Below are 21312 nucleotides of genomic sequence, written 5' to 3'. Positions count from 1 at the left end.
TTTTTGCAGAACCGGGGATTAAACTCAGGCCCTTGTGCTTGCCAGGGAAGTGCTTATTCTACTGAGCTATCCCCTCAGCCCTTTTACATTTTAAAATGTGTTACTGGGGCTAAGCTTTTGCTTGGAGGAGCAGTCCCAGGCCTCTTTGTAATTTAAGATGTGGGAATTGTAACTTCTCTGACTTCTCTGTCTCTCAGAGAGTTTCTCTGGGATGGTGGGAGGAGCTGCACTTTTCACAGGGCTGCTAGGGTTCTGTGACCTGAGCACCCTAGCAGTGGTGGAGGGCGGGAGGGGCTGCGCTGGCTGGGCCAGGTGCCCTCACAGCTTGGAGCTCGCGTGGCCCCTTCTTTTCTCCCAGCACAGGTTCACCCGGGAAATCGTCCAGCATGGGAGAAACCGGCCCACTCTGCCCTGCTCGCCCTGAGATACCCCTGAGGGTCCCAGTGTATTGGAATTGAATATTGTTTTCCACTGGATCACTTTATTTTATCTTTTAGAAGTTGTCTGCCTTATTTGTTTTCTTGTTTGGTTGGTTTTATTCTTTTTTGAGATAATCTCTCTGTGTGGTTCAGGCTGGCTTTAACCTCACTATGTAGCCCAAGATGTAACCCAAGCCAGTCTTGCGCTCACAGGGATCCTTCTGCTTCAGTCTCCCAAGTGCTGGTATGACAGGTAATTGCCACCATGCCAAGTGTGTTTGCTTTATTTGTGATGTATTCTTTCGTTCCTCATGTTTAGTAGTGCATGTTAGCACTGCAGATGAATGGGCTGTATTTTGGCAGATTGTACATGCAGGTAACATAAAGATTTTCTGTGCCGGTCCTGCCCCAGGGCACACTGAGATGGGCAGTTGAGACTGGCTATAGTGTTGCATCTATAATCCCAGCTCTTGGGAGGCTGTAAACAGGCAAATCACTAGGAATCCGATCTAGTAATGAGACCCTGAACACCCTGTAGACCCTTCCCTAAAAAAATACAAAAAAGAGAAAGATTTTCTACCCAAAGGACTGAAGGATCCTGGTGTGGTGGAGTAGGCCTGGAATCCCGGCACTCATGGAGGGTGAGGCAGGACAAATTTGGGCCCAGCCTGGGCCACTTAACAACTTAACTTACCCAAGCTCTGTCTTAAAATAAAAATTGAGAAAAATGAGGAAGCACAGGGGCCACTGCTGGTGCAGGGCCCTGCATTAAACTCCCATGGCATGAAACAAAGAGACTGTGGTGTGGGTGGGGGCTGGGGAGAGCTGTGGACAGCACAGAGATGGAATGTGGCCAGGCAGGTTGTGCCCCCCCCCCCAGGTGACACCCATCTGCCAGGCCTGAGGAGCCCTGTTGGAGTTGGGGTCTTGGTGTGTGGCCCAGAGGCCCCGCCTGAGAGGTCAGATGGTCGGCTGGTTCTCACAACCCTGGGCACAATCCCAGCCTGCTGCCTGGGTCAGGACTGTGTCCCTCCCAAGGTCCCGCACACTGCCCCGCAGATCCCTGGCAGCAAAGATAAAGAGCACCTGAAATAGTAAGTGGGTTCAGGGCAGTGAAGCCAGCCTTCCAGAGCCTTCAGTGGTGACTAACAGGTCACCTGTGCCATAGGTTCCCCCATCTGTTTAGATCGTGAGCCTCCTAGATGTTCAGGGCCACAGAGCGACACCTGTACACAGCACCCTGTGACACTGACGTGAGGCCAGCTTTGAGATGCAGAGGCCACACATGTCTAGTCCGGGCAGGTCCCAAGGCAGTGCAGCGAGACAGGAAGGTAAAATTGTGCTGGAGGCTAGCAGCTAAGCAGACTGTGTGGTAAGTACTAGCGCAGGTACTGATGGGATAAGCACTCGTGCTGGGCACTACCAGATCTGACGATGTAGCTCCATGTGGGCCCAGGCCCCTCCTGGCCACCTGTCATGTGCACCAGCCCTGTAGGCTGTGCATTGGGAATGTTGTGACTCGGGCCTGCCTGTCCTCTGCAGCCTTCATGGTAGCCTCAGGGAGCTGCACTGGCTGAGTGACAGCCCAGCACCATTCCCAGGTGGCTTTGAGCAGCTTCCTGGGATGATTCCTGCTGTAGAGTAGGAATGACTGCTCACTCCGTGGGGCGAACCTCAAGGACAGTGTGACCTGGTATGGAGAGGACCTGGGGATTAGCCAGGCCTGGGAGCACATGCCAGCTGTAACCCAGCACTCTGGGAGGCTGAGACAGGAGGATCACAAGTTCAAGCTCAACCTGGACAATTTACACCTTGTCTTAAAATTTTAAAAAAGGGCTGAGGATGTAGCTCAGTGCAAGGACTCAGCATGTTCACAAATGGGCCATAATCCTATGTCTCACTGCTAGAAGTCTCTGAGCCACCAGAGGCAGGTTCAGGACTGTCCTGTTGGGCAACAGGGCGCAGTCCTTTGGGTGGGTCAGTCCCCTGTGTATGGCCAGCGATTCACGCAGGTGGGAACGTTGTTAACTTTCACTTCCCCAAAAGGAAACAGAACACCAGCAAACCCTTGGCTAGTGCCCAGCTTGTAGTAAATATTGTGTCTCAAGTAGCATTTTTTTTTTTTTTTTTTGTGGAACCAGGGATTGAACTCAGGCCCTTGTGCTTGCCAGGAAAGCGCTTATTCTGCTGAGCCATCTCCCCAGCCCCTCAGGTAGCATTTTTAACAGCTGCACCCTGACATTAAAAACACAGATTTTAGTCCAATTTAGATCAAGGGCTGATTTTTCATCAAGTGGCCTGTTTCTTCTGTGAGTCTGATGTGTGACACCTTGCCTCCCTTCAACCTTCCAAGCATCCCGGCTTGGAGCTGGCGACCACAGTGCGACAAGCCTGTGACAAGCTGTCGGGTGCAGCCACCATACGCCAGTGCTCTCCAGCCCCTGCACAGCCAGCGGCTGTCTCCAAGCCCCGCCTGCAGAGTGTTGTACCATGGGCCCCACTGTCCCAGGGACACCCAGCCCGGCCGTAGGCCATCACAGAGCCCACTGTCCTCCCCTGCAGTGGCTTCTGTCGGCGGCCTGGAACGGTCCCCACACACAGCCGCCACTGTCTGGGCCCTCATTGGCGGTGTGTTCACTTATGCAGCTTGGCCATGGCAGCCGCAGCTTCAGTGGCAACAGAGGGCATTGTTAAGGGAGGGTAGCTGTCCCTGCTGGGGTGTCACATCCACCGTCTGTCCACACAATGTGTCCTCTGTGGTGGCCTGAGGTGTGGGCAAGCTCGAGGCAGCAGGCAGGAACATTCATAGTCCCGGTTAGCCAGGTGTGGGGTTCTCAGTACTGCGCTGGTGCTCACTCGCTTCCAATGGCGTTTGAGACAGGCCCTCACTGTGTACTGAGCCCTGCACCGTGCTCCAGCGGAGCCAGGGTCTTGGGGTCCCCACAGTCCATCAGCTCCATGTGGCCTGTCGTGGGCAGGGCTGCTGCCCAGACTGCGTTTCCCAGTGTGCGGAGGGCCTGACGTGTGTGGTCCACATTGCTCCGCTCCGGGATGGAGACCTGGATGGGGAAGCATGGTGCTGCACGCTCCCAGGCCTGAGGCCAGGGCATGGCCCAGCCTCACTCAGCAGGGTCTGATCTTCTGTCTTAGGGTTTGCACTGCTGTTTGGAAAGGAGCTTGTGTGTGTGTGAGACTTCTTGGGTTTCTAAGGACTGCCAGAGATGGAGATGGGGACGGGCTAAGAATGGCTCTCAGAAAGTTGTGCCCCACCTCCACAGCCTGTGACTCCTCCCAGGAGAGGCCAAGGTCGAAATTCAGCTGCCTGTGCCCTTCAGATTGTCCCACCAAGCCGGGGTGTCAGTGGCACACACCTGAGTACCTTAGCAGTTCACAAGACTCCGCCTTAAAAGATCCAAAACGGGGCTAGGGATGTAGCAGAGTGTGCGTGCGGGCCCTGGTTCCATCAGGGGCAGCTGAGTGGGGCAGTCAATCCATCACTCAGTCATCCGGGGCTTCTGAGGGTGGGGTGGATGGTCACAAGCACTCTAGGAGGAGAATGGGAAGTGGATTAGAAAGGGAAGTGGCACTGGAGCCCATAGGAAAGCAATCTCAGCTGCTAAATCCACAGCAAGACCTCCACAGCAACAGCACCGCCTAAAAGTCGCAGAAGGCAGCCTCATGTCTGACTTAATACTTTATTTCACTTGTAATGAGAGCCGCTTTGCAGTGAGGGCGCTTAGCTTATGACGGTCCTTCTTTGTTATACTGGTACATATTAAAGATGACAGGGCCAGGCCAGCCAGATAGCTCAGTGGATTAAAGCGCCTACTTAGGCAGACACAGGAACCGGGATTCGATCCTGGCTGTGCCTTGCCAGCCCTGCCCTCCTCCCTTAGTGCTGAGACAGCAATTGAGACTGGGCGTGGTGGTGCATGCCTGTAATCTCAGAGTTTGGGAGGCTGAAAAGAGGAGAAACACTACAAGTCCAAGCTACATAGTGAGACCCTGTAGACCCTGTGCTAAATACAAAAGAAAAAAGACAGGGACAAGATTGCAGCCACTGAAGAGACACAGACTGGAAGTAGTAGCCATAGTAATTTTGGAGCAAGCAGTCTCCTGGGTGGTTTTGTTTGGTTGGAACCCAGGCCTTTGCACTCACCGAGTATAGCTCCAGCCCCTTCTACTTTTTTTTGTTTGTTTGTTTGTTTTTGTTTTGAGACAAGGTCTCTGCGGCTAATTGTCCAGGCTGGGCTGGAACTTGTGATCCTCCTGCCTCAGCCTCCCAGAGTGTTTGGGATGATAGGCATGTGCCACCGCGCCTGGCTGTCGCTTGACCTTCGAGTTCAGATTCCCCTGCAGGTTTTGAAGTAAGGCATTTGCTCTGCTGGCTGGAGCTGCCTTGGATTCCTAGAAGGGAACTTGTCCTGGCATGCCGGGAATGGGACCCTCGGGCAGGGCTTGTGTCCCAGAGGAGGTGGGACCTCAGGTATATCTGTGACAAAGTGAGCACTGTGACCTCACCCAGGAGTGCCAGGGTTGGGTCTGGGTGACTTAGGGTGGGTCTGGGTGACTTAATCCCACTATTAATTTAGCTCATGATTGAGAGATGACTTTAGTACAGGATAGAAGGAGCAGTGGTACAAGAAATAATATCTGGGGCATTTTCTTGTCTTAAGAAACAAAATCAAAGACATAGCAAGATCTCACTGATTTTTCAGAGATGGGGGCAAGCCGGGTGTGGTGGTGCATACTTGTATTCTCTGGGCTTGGGAGACTGACACAGGAGAATCTCTGCAAGTCTGAGGCCAGTCTGGACCACATAGTGAATTCAGGACCAGTTTGGAGTATATAGTGAGACCCTGTCTTCAAAACCAAAACCAAAGCAAACAAAAAACAAAATGGGTTTATAGCTAGCAGGCCGCTGGCTGGAATACACACATGCACACACACCAGTTTTAAGGGGGAAGAGCCTGTCTTGTATAGAAATATAAAACATTTTGGTGGGCTGGGGAGATAGCTGGTTGTCTGAGTGCCTCCCCAGCAAATGCAAGGAGACCAGGGTTTGATTCTTAGTAACCCTGGCACACCGTGCTGGCCATGAAAACTGGCCGTGTTGGTGCATGCCTATAATCCCAGCACTGGGGAGACTGAGACAGGAGGATCACTATGAATCAGAGCTGCGAGCTGTGTGAAGAAACCCTGTACCAAATAAACATACATTTTGGAAACTCAAAACTATTTATTTAGATTGTTTTCCTATTTGTAGTCTTTGGGTTTCTTTGTTGTTCCTTGTGTTTTTGGTGGTGGGAGGATTGGGCCTGCGGCCTTGCATATGCTGGGCAACACTGTCCCTCAGCTACATCCCCAGCCCTTTCATATTTCACTTTGATACCAGGGCTCCCTGCGTTGCTTAGGGCAGCCTTGAACTTATAACCCTCCAGCCTCAGCCTCCCAAATGCTGGATTGCAGGCAAGTGCCAGCATGCCTGGCTGCTGTTGTGTTCAGTGTGCTCTCATCTGAGCTGTTCTTGTGGGGATGTGATGCACACATGCGTGTGTTGGTGTGCAAGATGGAGTGATTGTTTCCTATTGCAGATGAAAAGGTCTGGGGACACTGAGCTGTGGGAACAGAGCTTCGGGCTGGTCCCCTGGCCCTTGGTGTCCTTGGTGGGGACATTGGGGCCCTTGTGGGGCACGTAACCCCACATTGTGACTGCGCTGGATTCCTGGCTCAGCATTGGCTTCCTTGCCGCAGTCTTGGGCTCATTGGAAGGAGGTCCTGGGGGCACAAGTCTGTGAGCACCAAGGGGCCTTTCTGGTTTATGCTGACGGCAGTACCAGCTGTGACTGCTCCTAGCTTGAACCAGGCCTCTCCCTTGGCATCCCCAGGAGGCAGAGCCAGGTATGCTGGGGCCTGGTGGTCAGGGCACAACTGGGCTGGTGCTAGGACAGAGAATCCCCTGGAATTGAGCCGGAGCTGGGGTGGGAGGAACAACAGCAGGGCAGGGGAGCGGGTGGAGGGCGCAACCAGGGGCTGTTGGACCAGGTGGGAAGTCCGTGCCTAGAAAGATGACAGCCTCCCAGGGGCTCATCCAGTTCAACCCTGGGATCGTTCATCTTTTTATTGTGGTTTTGTTTTGATTAATTCAGACAGGGTCTCACTCTGTAGCCTAGGCTGCCCTCAACTCCCAGTGATCCTCCTGCCTCAGCCTCCCTAGGGCTGGAATCACAGATTCACAGGACCACACTGCACTTGGAAGGAAGGTCACATCTGTGTAAGGGCTTTGTTCTCCCAGCACTCAGGAGCCTGAGGCAGGAGGATCGCCCTGAGCCTCAGAGGCAGCTGGGGCAAATCAAGATCCTATCTCAAAACCAGCAATAAATAAAAACAAGCAGCTTTTCCTTTCTTCTCTGACCTCTCGCCAGCTTTTTCCTTTCTTCTCTGTCCTCTCGCCAGCTGGCAGATGTGAAAGTGCTTTTTCCTTCTTCTCTCCTCCTATCCCTTTGTTTCTGTCTCCTTAGCCTCCTGCCCATCTATGCTGCATCCTGGGGAGGAGGGCAGGACGTGGCAATGCAGGCTCATTCCTTAGGCTTAGAGGCAGTGGGACTCAAGTCTTGCTTCCCTACAAATGTTTACTAGTAAAAATAATTAAAGTTACCAGAGACTGGCATGGGAACATCTGAGTGAAGTTGCTCATGTTCTTAGGAAGGACTGGCTTTCTTAATCAAAGACAATCTTTTTACAACTTTTTTTTTTGTAATCTATTTAGTATAGGGTTTCACTGCACAGATCAGACTTGTAGTGATCCTTCCTGTTTTTCAGCCTCCCAGGCACGCGCCACCATGCCTAGTCTCATTCGCTGTCTCAGTGCACCCCAGGGGCAGGGCCAGCATGGCAGGTAGGTTTGAATCCCTAAAACTTTTTTTTTTTTTTTCATTCTGGTTTTTTGAGACAGTCTCTAAGCTGGCCTTGACCTCCCGGTGATTCTCCTGGCTCAGCCTCCTGAGTGCTGGGGTTATAGCCGTGTGCCACCATGCTTAGTTTTGTTCAAGAAAATCTTTTTTTTTAAGTCCCAGAAATCAACTCAGCACCTTATGCTTGCCAGGGAGGCTGTGTGCCCCTGAGCTATTTCCCCAGTTTCATTAAAGAAAATCTTAATGGAAGATCCTGGCATTTTTGGTGAGAAAGAAGTCCCTATTCTAATATTTGCTATTCATCTTTGATTTGACCCTGGGTTGAGTAGGATGTTACCCCATTTAAATGAAATCTTTTTTGGACATAATCTTCGACAAAACCTTTTTCTTTTCCCTGAGTCTTCCTGGATTAGTTCAGGGTGGCCTTGAACATGCTAGGTGGCCCAGTTAGCCTCAAATCACTACCCGCCTGCCTCAGCCTCCTGAGTGCTGGCTGGGATGACAGATGTCAGCCACCACTCCCAGTGAGTTGATTATTTTAAAAGCTCTGAAAAAATCATTGAACGTGTGCAGAATATATTCAGAATTTGATCAGATATGCTTAGGAAGTTTTGGGGAAGGAAAGGTTGTTTTTTTTGTTTTGTTTTGTTTTTAATTTTGGTGAAACTGGTGATTGAACTCAGACCCTTGCACTTGCCAGGGAAGCGCTTATTCTACTAAGCCATCTCCCCAGCCAAATTTTTGGGTAGGGTGTGGACACACGATGTCCTGGAGTAGCAGCCAGAGTCTGCAGCTGTGGCAGTGTCTCTTGAGGTCTCCGGGGGCTCTGGTGCCCTCAGCGCTGAGGAGGTAACACGCAGCATGAACCCAACAGCACCTATTTGGACACAGCCCTGGATAACAGTGATGTTGGAAGGGCAAGGAGGTGCTGGCTGTTGGTTGTTGTAAACCTGAGCAAAAGCTCTGGGATCCACCCAGTTGTTGAGTTTTTTTGTTTTTATTTTTATTTATTTATTTATTTATTTATTTATTTGTTTATCTGGAGAAAGGAACTCACTGTGTAGCCCAGGCTGGCTTCGAACTCATGAGATCTTCCTGCCTCAGCCTTCCAAGCACAGGGAGTGCACCACCTATACCTGGCTTGGTTTGCTTTCTGCTATATAAACTGCTTTTCAGAGTTGGAGGAGAAAAACAAACATGGTGCAGAGAGCAGGCGCCTGTGGAAACTGCCTGTGACAGGGTGTGATTCTGAGAGCCAGGACAGGCACCCACGCTGGGTGACCCTGTTCCTCATCTTCAGTTTCCTTTCTGTCCTTGTCCCATGAGCATAGCACCAAGCCCCTGGCCAACCATCATTGGAAAACCAGGCTGAGGGTCTAGTCGTACACAACGTACTTGAACCTTGCCTTTACTAAAGTGTGTTTGCAAAGCAGTCTTAGGGCTGGGTGCAAGTTCACTGCTGATTCAGGTGAGTCCTTGGCTGTAGTTGGACCCTGAAAAGCTGGGGACCATTTCTGCATGGTGAAGGCAGAGGGGTACCCAGACAAAGCCCCTTCCTGCGTTGTGTTTCACTGGTTTACATGGGAATTAATTGTCTGCTTAAAAGGAGGTGACAGTGTCTTTAAACCTATCCAGGCCAGGCCTGGTGGCACCCTACTGTCATCATGGTGGGCTTGCTTGGGAGGCTGAGGCAGGAGCACCACCTCATTCAAGGCCAACCTGGGAGGAAAGCTGTCAGACATGCACCACTGAGCCCAGCAAAGGCTTAATTTCTTGACTTCTTGTCTGATCCACATGTCAGAGGCTCAGCAGCTGGGTGAAATAAGGGCCAGACAGACATGCAGTTGGCTCGGCGTCCTTGGAAGGAGTGTGGGGAAATTGTGTGGTCAGAGATTCTGGGGTGCAGAGATCAACCAGCTAAACTCTTGGTAATAGAGGAAGAAAGAGGAAATGAAGCTGGGTGTGGTAGCACCCCAGCATTCAGGAGGCGGAGGCAGGAGGAGCTCCTGGAGAACTGGATGGCACGTAGACTGCATAGTAGTTCAAGGCCAGCTTGGACTATATAGTAAGATCCTGTCTCAGAAAGCGTGCACCACCCCACTTACAGGGACATTTGTGTTTGTGTATGTGTATGTGGTAATTTCTTTTTAACACTCCCCACCACCACCATCAAATTGGCTTTTTATGGATTAAATTTCTTGTTTCATGTTTACTTTGAGTTTTATTTCTGTTTTCAAAGGCAAGATTTTTTCCGAGCAAGGTCAGTAATCAGAGTAAATATGTACATTTTCCCTCAACTTTTTCAACTTTGTAATTATGCTATTTTAATCAGAGAGGCCTCTTTACCGCTTGCCGAACATTAGCAAATGGCATCCTGCTAAAAAGCCAACTTCTAAAACCTCAGTCCTGAAGATTTGTATTTGCTTGCCAACCCTCACCCCTGCACACAGTGACCACAAAGAAAGATGAGCTTTACTGTTTGGAGTTTTTTTAAATTTGTTTGATTTGGCCGGGGGTGGGAGTCAGGGTCTCGCTATGTAGCCTAGGCTGGCCTCAGACTCAAAGCAGTCCGTCTGCCTGAACCTTCTGTTTTTTGGGGGGATGGCAGGCGCACCCCTGAGCTCAGCCCTATGTCATGGAAGAGAGACCATGGCTGAGGGCTGTCGGAAGACCCAAGAGGTGAGTGCAGAGAGCAGGGGTCGCGATCTCAGGGCTCTTTCAGCCTGTGCAGCCTTCCTCACTGGCCTTTTAAAAAGGCTGCTGTTTATGGTCATTTGACTGCCTTTCCTTCGGGAGAAGGAGTATGGCGTGACCTTCCAGATATCTGAAATCTATAATTAGAAAGCAGTTCAAGCTTGAAGAGGAACCCTTCTCTGAAAGTGCCTCTGTATTCCTGGCCCTGCTCCGTCGTCCTCCTGCTCTCCCTTGCTTGCCTTTTTTCTTTTCCTATTTTGGTTCTGTGAAACAAGGGTCTCACTACTCAACCCAGGCTCGCCTCGAACTCGTGGTGGTCCTCCTGCTCAGCCTCCCTCCCTAGTGTTGACATCACAGATGTGTGCCTCCCAGCTAGCTGTATGCAGGGATTGATTTTTAGGTGCTGCCACTCCTGGTGCGTTGAGCCCCACATCCTGCTTGCTGTGGCAGCACCCCGCGAGCGTTCACATGAACAGGCCATCTGTCACTGATTATAAGGCGAAGACCAAGCCCGTGCTCAGCTAGCAACTGTCCACTGCATATTTCAGTCACGAGAGGACTTGAAAATTTCCCCAGGAAACACAAATAGGTGCTAAGTTTCGAAGGCCCCGAAAATGCTATTGATGCTAGCCTGGTCGCTACACATCATATAAATGGACTACACCATTGTACTGTGCCCTGTAAACATGTCCAGTCGTGCCTCTTTCAGTGCTCTCTTTAGTCCGTGTTTGGGACCTCGTCGCAGGGAGCTGGGGAAGGCACACGATGTGGTGTCTTCATTCCTTGTTCCCCCTTTGTGCCTAGGTCCTCTCCCCTTTTGCAAGAGTGCAGTGATCTTGTGATTAAATAAAAGGAGTAACAGTTTCCTCTGCAGAACAGGCTCCAAAGAGCCACCTGGGGTGGGCGTCCCTTGCGTGACTGGGAGGGCACACTGGTGGTCACTGGGTCGAGGCTGGTGCACAGTGGGGTGGGGACACACCCTGTGCATCCCATCACCCTGCGCACTTTGGGAGTATCTCAGCCAGGTTCTGGAGGCCTTTAGTGGGCTCTGCAGTTGCTAGGCTCTTAAAAAAGGGCACCTAGGACCGGCCCAATAGCTCAGCAGATTAAAGCGCCTGCAAGCAGGCTCAGGAGCCAGGGGTTTGATCCCCAGGCCTGCTGTGTTGGCCCTGCCCCCTCGGGTGCACTGAGAGGGCAATTGAGACTGGGCGTGGTGGCGCACACCTGTAATCCCAGCTCTTGGGAGGCTATAAACAGGCAGATCACTATAAGTCTGATCTAGTAGTGAGACCCTGAATACCCTGTAGACCTTTCCCTAAAAAATACAAAAAAAAAAAAAAAAAAGGGCACCTGGAGTCCACTGTACAGTGAAATCCATGTGGCCACTAGAGCTGGGACGAAGGTGACTGACTCCTCGGGAATAAAACGTGGTGCATCTAGACCCCATCCTCACTAGGTATACCCATGTGCCTCTGAGTCATAGCCATAGAATTGTATTAAGCAGCCCAGTGTCCAATTTGTCTCTCTTTTTTTAAGTATAAGCCACACTAGCCTTCAACTCACAGCCATCTTCCTGCCTTACTCTCAGAAGTGCTGGGGTCATAGCTGTGCACTGGTGCAGCCTTGGCATAAGTGGAATTCCTTCAAGACAATAGACAAAGCACATCTCCTGCCCCTGCATCCTTAGGAAAAGCCCAGATACCCTCTGGGAAGAAGGCCTGGTGTGGCTGCTCAGTTTCTTTCCTCCCACAACATGCAAACTCAAAACCGAGATCCTTGCTCTCCTTGGGCTTGGATGGCACTTTTGGCTCTTACCCCAGATGGCACCCCAGTGGATAGAGTAGATAGAGGGGACGTGCCAGGTGTCACATACACCCAGTGTGTGTTCCCTGAAGTCAAAGAATGAATTCTGAGACAGTGGGGGTTAAGAGTAGGAAAATTTATTGGAGAGAAAGCATGGGGGATGGTGCATCCAGGCTAAGAGAATAAGAGTAGCTCGTGAGAGATAGGAGAGGTCCGAGTAGGTTGTGAACAAGCCCACCTCTGAAATCAAGTTTTAGAGAGCAAAATCACAACGGCAGTATAACATGGGTCAAAATTAATGATCCACCAGTAAGATTGCAAATATAATCACTAGGTAACAGTGACTATATAGTCACTGATCTAATGGTAGCAAGTGTCCGTGGGTGACACCATTAACCTTAGTCGGTGATCCACAGTGCTGGCTTTGGCTGTGGTCTTAGTCTAAGTGGGAGGGAGAGGACAGCCCACCCCAAGAGATAAGGAGAAATCTCCAGAGGGTGGGACCGATAATCTCTAACCTCCCTTCATCCCTTAGGGAAGGATGTAAATCTGGTCTTTGTGATTTTAGTCTACAGCTGCGCCTCTGTGGCTCTAAAGCCTTCTCATCTTTTGCACTGACTCCCTGGAGGGCCCCTCTTTTCTGACTGCCTGCAATATTTGTACCTAACTTAGCTGTCTACAGCAGAATGAAGGTTTTTTTGGGTTTTTGGGGTTTTGGGGGTCTTGTTGTTGTTGTTGTTTTTGCGGTCCTGGGGATTGAATTTGGGACCTTGTTCTTACCAGGCAGACATTTAAGCAACTGAGCTATCTCCACAGCCCCATGAAGATTATTTGTGAGGAAAGACAGTAGGAACATTTCTAAAATGACTTTGATATCCTCAAGGCCAAAGGTATTAAATAAATGAAGGAGCCAGAACTGCCATACCGAGATTAGAGGGAATCTCTGGGGACACCCTGACATCTTCCTTCTTGTATCTATAGCAGCTGTGTCCCCCGAGAGGGACATTTAAAGGAAACAAATTAACAGAAACTCAGAGGACAGCAACAACAAAACCCTCACCAGGTGAGGTAAAGCCACAGCTGTGATCCCAGCACTGGGAGGCTGAGGCAGAAGACTCACTAGGAACTTAAGGCCAGCCTGAACAACAAAGTGAGAATTTTTCTCAAACAACAGCAAAAAAATAAAATAAAAAAATAAAAAATCCCCTCCAAAAAAGAAAACTCTCATCCCTAGACCTGGTGTGTGTAGATGTGTGTGGCTTGTTTTTAAGGTATTTTTGTTCCTTTCACTATTAAATGCCTAGGGAGACGGTTGCATTATGATATTAGGGGGAAGACAGTACTGGGAACCTCAAGCAGGACTCAAGCCTGGTGTTGCCCTGGAGACATCTGGCTTCTGTGGGGACTGACACACCCGCCATCGGAAGTGTGGAGTGAGGCGGCCTAGGCCAGCTGGCCATCTATTCCTGTTCATGCTGGTGTTTAAGATTGAACCCTCTCGGTTCTATAGCTGCTTATGTCATGGCCATCAGCACTTGTTATAAGAAAGAAAAGTGGGCAGGCAAGATAGCTCAGTAGACTAAGCGCCAGCTTTGGCAAGCACCAGGGACCAGGGTTCAATCCCCGGTTCCACATGCCACACCAGCTCTGGCCCTGGAATGCACTGAACCTGCAACAGAGTCTGGGCATTGTGGTGCATGCCTGTAATCCCAGCACTGGGGAGGCTAAAAACAGGAGGATCACAAGTCCGAGCTGCGTAGTGAGACCCTGTACCAAATACACACAAGGAAGGAAGGAAGGAAGGAAGGAAGGAAGGAAGGAAGGAAGGAAGGAAGGAAGGAAGGAAGGAAAGACGTGAAGAAAGAAAGAGAAAGACAGACAGACAGACGTGACAGGTGAGGTGGCATATACCTGAAATCCTAGTGCTCAGGGAGGCTGAGGCAGGAGGATTGCAAATTTGAGCCCAGTTGGGGCAATTTAGCCCCTTAGTGAGAGACCTCATCTCAAAATTTCGAGAAGTTAACAAAGCGAAAAGGGCTGTGGCTCAATGTGAAGGCCCCTGTGTAGACCCCAATCGTGAAAGGAGAAAGTGTATGTGAAACAGTTTGTCTATTTGTGTTTGGCCTGCCCAGTGACTCAGCCTCTCCATGAATAAATACAGAAAAATTCTCCCTTGCCGTGAGGTCAGCATCGATGACTCAGCCTCGCGAGCAGAGGCGGATCTGCTTGCTGTGATTCAGAGAAGCTCGTGGCTGGCCGTGACCAAGCTGTAAGTCCAGCCCCTTGAGTGGAAGAATCCGGAAGTAACCTTCAGTCCTGAAGGGTTTCAATATGGAGAAATGCCTTTATTTCAACTGTCAGGGCTCTCTCTGTTGATTCTGTCTTTTGAGTTCTCCTGCCTTAAGAACAACGGTTTTGATTTGTTTTTTACTGCCCTCAGTAGCCCAGGCTGGCCTGAAACTTGGCTTGAGCCTCCTGCCCTGGCACGCCAGGCACGCGCCTCCACGCCCATCTCTCTGGTGGACCGAAGGCAGTTTAGAAAGTGGGCTGGGCAGCTCGGAGGCTGCGCCTTGAGTCAGCAGCGGTGGAGAAAGGAGTGTCCCATTGCTGCAGCTGGCCTCCTGCCAAGCACACGTTGCTAGGCAACCACGCTGACTCAGGCTGCCTGCCCATCCACCCCGGCATTTCCAGGGAGTGTGCCCTGCGGTCCTGAGCGGGGTGAACACTCCCACCCTGCAGGTGTCAGGTGACCGGTGCTCATGGCTGTGGCTCCCAGGTGTCACCCACCAGGCGCTGTCACCCCCAGGTTGGCATAGGCTGAGCCCTCCCAGATCTCCCCTGGTCCTAGAGGAGGAAGAGGAGCAGTTTCTCCCTGGGCTACAGGAGGAGACGCCGGGCTATTGGTGAACACTGTGTCACCTCAGTAGGAAAGCCACCCAAGGCCTGAGAGCCACGGACCACACAGGTTGAGATGGGCTCTGGACCCAGGCAGGGAGCGTCTGCCCTGCTGCCGGCTGGGTGTCTGCAAGCGGGGTGTCTTCAGGTGATTGATGTCTTGGTCTGTATTCTAAGGACTGAAGTTACAGAGAGTGTTAGCCATTATCTAAGATTCCACTCTGAGGATTTCCAGAGTGACATATTTTGAAATTGATCCATCAGGTTTACGCCTGAGTCTGATGCCTCATAACACATCCATTAAGGGCTGATGCTAACTGGAGAGCGTTTTGCTTTTGTTTTATTTTATTTGACTTTATTTTTTATGCTAGAGATTGAGCTCAGAACCTTGCACTTGTCAGGCAGGAGCTGTCTCTCTCTCTTTTTTTTATTTTTATTTTTGTATTTTAGGGAAGGGTCTACAGGATGTTCAGGGTCTCACTACTAGATTAGACTCCTAGCGATTCGCCTGTTTACAGCCTCCCAAGAGCTGGGATTACAGGCATGTGCCACCACTCCCAGTCTCAATTGCCTTCTCTTGGTGCACCCCAGGTCGGGAGGGGGCTGGACAGCAGGCCCGGGGATTGAAGCCCCATCCTCTGTGCCTGCTTGCAGGCGCTTTAACCCCCTGAGCTATTTGGCCAGCCCTAGGCAGAAACTATCTCCACAGCCCTGTTTTTGTTTTATTTTGAGATGGCCTCCCTCAAACTTGCAGAACCCTCCCCCCTCAGCTTCCCAGGTACCTGGATTACAGGCATGCACCACCACACCTGGCAGTGTTGGTTTTATGAGACTGGGACTCACTGTGCAGCTCAGAGTATCATTTCACTGGGGCAATCCTCCTGCCTCAGCCTCCAGAGTAGTGGGATTATAGGCATGTACTACCCCGCCCAGCAAATGAGGGGTTTTTGTTTCACTGTTTTAGCTTATTTTCTAATATGTTTTTCTGTGAAATGGGTTAGGATTTGAACAGGCATCATACACTCTGTGGGCCTGTGCTGAGTCACTGCTGGAGGACCGTTCCAAGGTTGGCTTGGAAGGGTGAGGGAGCACTGGTGACAAGCATGTGGGCTGGTGGCCTGGGTGTGACACAGAGACAACAGCATGGACTCTGTCCCTGGCTCGGCCTGCAGGCAGCTTCAAGGTGAGTGGGCCATGGACACTGCCTGGCAGATCCCATGTCTGCTCTTGAGTCCCCGTCGCAAAACAAAACACCCTCAAAATCTTAGTTGGCTGCAGTCCCTTGGGAAAGGAAAGCTGTGCATTCCTGATGCCAGTGTTGGCGGGCTCCCATGGCCCCTGCAGCATGCAGGGGGAGGCGATGTTGTGGCTGAAGGAAGTCCTGTGTGACCCAGGCCATTGCTATCTGACACTGAGGTAGGGGAAGCTCCCTTAGGGGCAGGACTTTAGGATGATAGATGCCAATCGATCTGTTTCATGTGCTTCTGAGATAACCAAGGGCATGAGGTCAGGGCCCCAGCTATTGAATGAACTTTGGTTGTTCGCTATCTTAACAGACCTACAGGAAGTCGGGAGAGGTTGCATGCCCATAATCCAAGCACTCAGCAGGCTGAGACAGGAGGATCCCTATGATTTTGAGGCCAGCCGGGATTACAAAGCACACAGGCACTGTGATACAACCCTAGTCCATAGCATGGCACAAATGTGGGGTCCTGGTTCCTTTCTTGGGCCTGGGCACCCTTGGGATGTGACCTATGTGCTGGGATACCTTTCTAACAGCGAGGTCATGCAGCTGAGTCCAGAGCACTTGATGCCAAGAGCTGGCCCATGCTTCCTGTGGGCGACCTCTGGGTTGCTTCCTGCCCTGGTGCCTGCTGACTCATGTGGTGTGGGTGGCACGCCCCTCAGGGACAAGGGAAGAGAAGCAAGGGGCTGTTTTTGTACAATGGCACTGGGTAGATGTGAGCTGGACTCAGGCTTAAGCCTAGGCTGCAGAAGATTACGTTATCACCTGCTTACGGGCACAAAAGCTGTTAGTGCGTTTCCAATCTGGTGTTGTTTAACTGAAATACTTTCAGGGCTGGGGCATAGCTTAGTTAGTGGTAGAGCACTCACTCACAAGCCTGAGACCAAGGCTGTCATTGCCAGCCCTACATTAAAACAGAAAATTCCAGGTGGCAGCAGTTGTCCTCGCCCGTAATGCCAGCCACAGGGAGGCCGAGGCAGGAGGACCACTTTGATTTCAAGGCCAGTCAGGCATACATAGCAAGATTTGTCTCTGAAACTGAAAAACAAAAGAAAAAAAGAAGATGGAATGCTTCTTGCTACAGATTCTGGCATAAAAGATGTTTTGGAAACAAAAACCTCATTTTCCAGGCTCTTGGCTTCGTGGGGAGCCAGGCGGTAGAACTTCCTTGAGTCTTTCTGAACACAGGCTTTCGGTCACACGTGTCAGTCTTGAGCACCGCCGAGGGTTTGCTTATCATCAGGTAAGGTTTCGTTTACTTGGGGTCCCAGTGAAGATGGGATTGAAGGGAGATTAAATAGGCACTGAGGTCTTCTGCTACCTGCTGCCAGCTCAGTGTTCAGTTCTGCGTTGCCTGGCTCCTGGGTATTTTGTGCAGATTAGAGACCTTTTGATTGTCCTGCATCTCTAACCTTGCCTTATTCTTGGGAAACAGTTTTCATCAAAGCACAGTCCTGGTATTGGGCCAGCAAAAAGCCACCCGCCTCACCACTGTGCTGCTCCCTACTGCTTTGTAGGGTGTGGCTTTTTGCTTTTTTCTTCCTGCTTTTTTTTTTTTTTTTTTTTTTTTTTTTTTTTTTTTTTTAGACAGGATCTCTCTAGCTATGCCATTTAGGCCAGCCTAGAGCTTACTATGTAGCCCATGCTGATCCTGAATTTACAGCAATCTTTTTGCCTCAGCTCTCAAGTGCAGATATATAATACTTAATGATCTGATTAATATGTATATTTTATAAGCCTGAGTTCCTAGAAATAAAGCCTAACAGATTCACAGTGCTGGCAAAATATTGGGATAAAAGGATAAAAAATTCCAGTTAGATGTGAGGAATAATTTTATTTATTTATTTGTATTTTTAGGGAAGGGTCCAAAGGGTATTCAGGGTTTCACTATTAGATTGGACTTGCAGTGATCAAACGCCTGGGTTGAAGGGCATTTGCACCCAGCTCTGAGAGGCGTTTTTCCTCTGCATTGCCAGGGATCAAACTCAGGACCTTGTGCTTGCTAGGCTGGCACTTATACCACTAAGCTATCTCCCCAGCCCCTAAGAGGCTGTGATTCTCAATGCACTATAACTATTTCAGCTTTCATGGCAGGCAGTGTTCTTGGTTATACATCTAGGGTTTCCTGGCCCCAACAGGGTCCTCGTGCAGTGGGCCTGGGACAGCTGCTGTGTGTGCACTCTTTCTTAAATCCTCAGTTCTGGGTTTTGAATTATCTCCATTTCCAAAGACATCTAATATATTGTGGGTATCCAAGACAATCTTTTTATGCTTTTTCAAGTGTCTTTAAAAACAATTTCTTGGGGTAAAACACCAGAAGACTCCTAGAGTTCATTACTAAAATCAGTTGTGTGGCTGGATATGAAGTCAGTGCTCAATTTTTTTTTTTTTTTTTTTTTTTTTTTTTTTTTTTTTTTTTTTTTTTTTTTTTTTTGCGCCAAATGCCTCAAGGCATGACTGGCTTTCTTGTGTTGTGGGGATCGAACCACAGCAACCTGAGCCTGACTGCTTTGTTGAAGCAGCCACTTAAAGAACTGAGCTAAGGGGCAGGCCCCCAGTGCTCAAAATTAATAGCATTCGTGTACACAAACAGCAAACTCATGGAGAGAGAAATTAAGGAAACCAAACCTTTTGCAGTACCATCCAAAAAAGTGCAATACTTAGGGATCAACCTAATATAGGAAGTAAAAGATTTATACAGTGAAAATCACAGTACTCTAAAAAAGGAGACTGAAGAGGATATCAGAAAATGAAAGAGAACCCTTGCTCCTAGGTAGGAAGAACCAGCATGGCGAAAATGACCAGACTCCCAAAATTGTTTCACAGATTCAATGCAGTCCCAATCAAAATACCATTAGCATACCTCACAGACCTAGAGTAAGCGTTCCTAAAATTCATCTGGAACCAGAAGAGATCTAGAATAGCAAAAACAATCCTGGGCAATACAAGCAGGCAGGAAATGTCACAATGCCTGACTTGAAAGTATACAACAAAGCTATTGTGATAAAATCAGCATGATACTGGAAAAGAAAAATAGACCTGAAGACCAACAGAACAGGTTAGAAAATGCAGGCACAGCTACAGACATGCTCAGCCATCTTGTCTTTGACAAAGGGGCCAAACATGTTCACTGAAAGAAAGAAAGCTCCTTTAGTTAATGGTGCTGGAAAAACTGGTTCTCTGGTTCTCTAAATACTGAAAACTAAAACTAGACCCATGTCTATCATCATACACTAAACTAAAGTCACAGTGGGTCAAAGATCTAAATATTAAAACAGAAACACTACATTCATTGGAAGAGAAAGTAGTTAGAAATCTTGAAGTCATAGGGGTAGGCAGAGAATTCATGAACAAAACCCAAACTGCATGAGAATAGGAAACATTTCAAAGAATCAACAACTGGGATCTCATCCTTTTAAAAAGTTTTTGTACCTCAAAAGAAATCACCAATAGAGTGAAAAGGGGCCGGGGAGATGGCTCAGTAGAATAAGCTCTTCCCTGGCAAGCACAAGGGCCTGAGTTCAATCCCTGGTTCCGTAAAAACAATAACCAATAGAGTAAAAAGACAACCTACAGAATGGGAAAGCACTTTAGCTAACTGTCTCTCAGATAAAGGACTTATATCTGGAACATATAAAAAATTGAAAAAAATAAGACCCCCCACACACACAAGTTCACGGCGTATGTGCCATTGTGCCTGGCTTAGGCATTTAGTAGTGAGTGACAGGGAAGAGAAAGAAGATAGGGTAACTTTGGGCAATTTTGTATCCAAAAGCTGTAGTTTGTAAAAGTACAAATTTAAAATTACAGCTTCTCTTGTCTCCTTTCAACCTATCTTTACTTATTCTGTTCCACCCCAGAGCTAAGTAGCTCATGTTATGATATTCCTAGAGGAAGTAGCAAATAGGCTCAGCACCATGATGCACTCCTGTAATCCCAGGCACTGCAGAGGCTGAGGCAGGAGTACTCCCAAATTCAAAGCCAGCCTGGAAAACGTAGTGACACCCTGTCTCAAGATAAAATAAGGGCTGGGGATGTAGCTCATTGGTAGAGCGCTTGCTGAGTACATACAAGGCCCATAATGGTTTATAAACAGACTGGGGAGCGGTGTATCCTATTGTAGGTTTTTGCAGAAGGAAAAGCAGTTGGATAAGAATCTCTGCAAAATCAAGGGTATGCAAACAGATACCCTATGCTTGTTGTCATGCCAACAGCCACCTACACCAGTCGTGGACAGTTCAGACTCTGTACAGGGACATTTAGTAGTGCAGACTACAAAAGGCACCCTTGTTTGTTAGAAGCCCTCTTTGTCCCTTGGAGAAACAGCACAGTTGGTCACAGCTGAGTCTCACACTGGCTGCTGTCTGTGTGGAGGGGGAAGGTCGAGGGTCGGTTTCTGCATAGCTAAGAACTTGAAGGACTTGAGTTAGACAACGTGCTTTTCCTGGGAGACCACCCTTCTCTTCCCAGCCATTCTGAATACCCCCCACACTACTCCACACATAGTTCCTGATGCACTATTTAACTACCAGGGTGGAGAAAACAAGGTCTGTTGTTTCCTTAAAGTAGGGCTATTTTAAATATTCAGATGTTATGGTTTCTATCTAGGTGCACCCCCACCAAAGCGCTCACAGGTGGGCCTTTGGAGAGTTGATGGGATAACGGGGTATGATACCCCGGGTTAGTCTGTGATAAGTTGACAGCCGATGGGATGTTGGGAGCTGGAGCCTGGTTGGAGGAGGTGGTCCCTGGGGGTGTGGCCTGGAAGGGGCTGTCTCCCTTCTTCCCCCTTGATCCTCTATTTCCTATCCACCATGCCCTAAGTAGCTCTCCTCCGCCAGGTCCCGCTGCTACTCTGCCCTGCCTTGGAGCCACCTGACTAAGGACTAAAATGCAAGCTAAAGTGCACCTCTCCTCTGTTGTTTCCTTTGCTGTGCATACTTTTTAATTTGATGTGACGCTCCTTCTGATTTGTTGAGTCTCGATATTATTTCCTGTGTGACTGGGATTCTCTTTCGGAAGTCCTTGCCAAGCATGTGTCTTCAGGAGTTTTACCTACTTAATGTTAAGCAGATTGTTTCTGTTTTAACATTTAGATCTTTGATCCACTTTTATTTTTGATTAGTGCATGGAGAAAGATAATGCCTCTAGATCCAATCTTTAGCATGTGAAAAGCCAGTTTTCCCAGTAGCATTTGACTCTCTCTTGAGCTGGGGAGATAGCTCAGTGGCATTAGCGTCTATCTTGCCAAGTGCAGGGTCCTGAGTTTGATCCCTGGTACCACAAGAAAGAAAGAAAGAAAGAAAGAAAGAAAGAAAGAAAGAAAGAAAGAAAGAAAGAA

The 21312-nt window shown here is 49.2% G+C and overlaps 1 protein-coding gene across 7 annotated transcripts in view; it reads left to right on the top strand.

The window, feature by feature from the left end:
• The window catches only part of Sgms2 (sphingomyelin synthase 2), a 48787-nt gene that overhangs the window by 3784 nt on the left and 23691 nt on the right, over positions 1-21312 (top strand). Inside the window, exon 1 of one of the 7 annotated variants that reach the window (XM_023709988.1) lies at positions 17160-17214. The exons of the other annotated variants lie outside the window; for them this stretch is intronic. The gene's annotated coding sequence lies outside the window, so the exon portion shown is untranslated. Of the gene's footprint in view, positions 1-17159; positions 17215-21312 lie in introns of those variants that run through there. 7 annotated transcript variants of the gene reach the window in all.

Source organism: Octodon degus, unplaced genomic scaffold, assembly GCF_000260255.1.
Source record: "Octodon degus isolate 3935 unplaced genomic scaffold, OctDeg1.0 scaffold00016, whole genome shotgun sequence".
NCBI classification, from domain to species: Eukaryota; Metazoa; Chordata; class Mammalia; order Rodentia; family Octodontidae; genus Octodon; species Octodon degus.
Note: the sequence above shows the minus strand (reverse complement) of the source record. Positions and strands in the feature narration are given on the sequence as shown.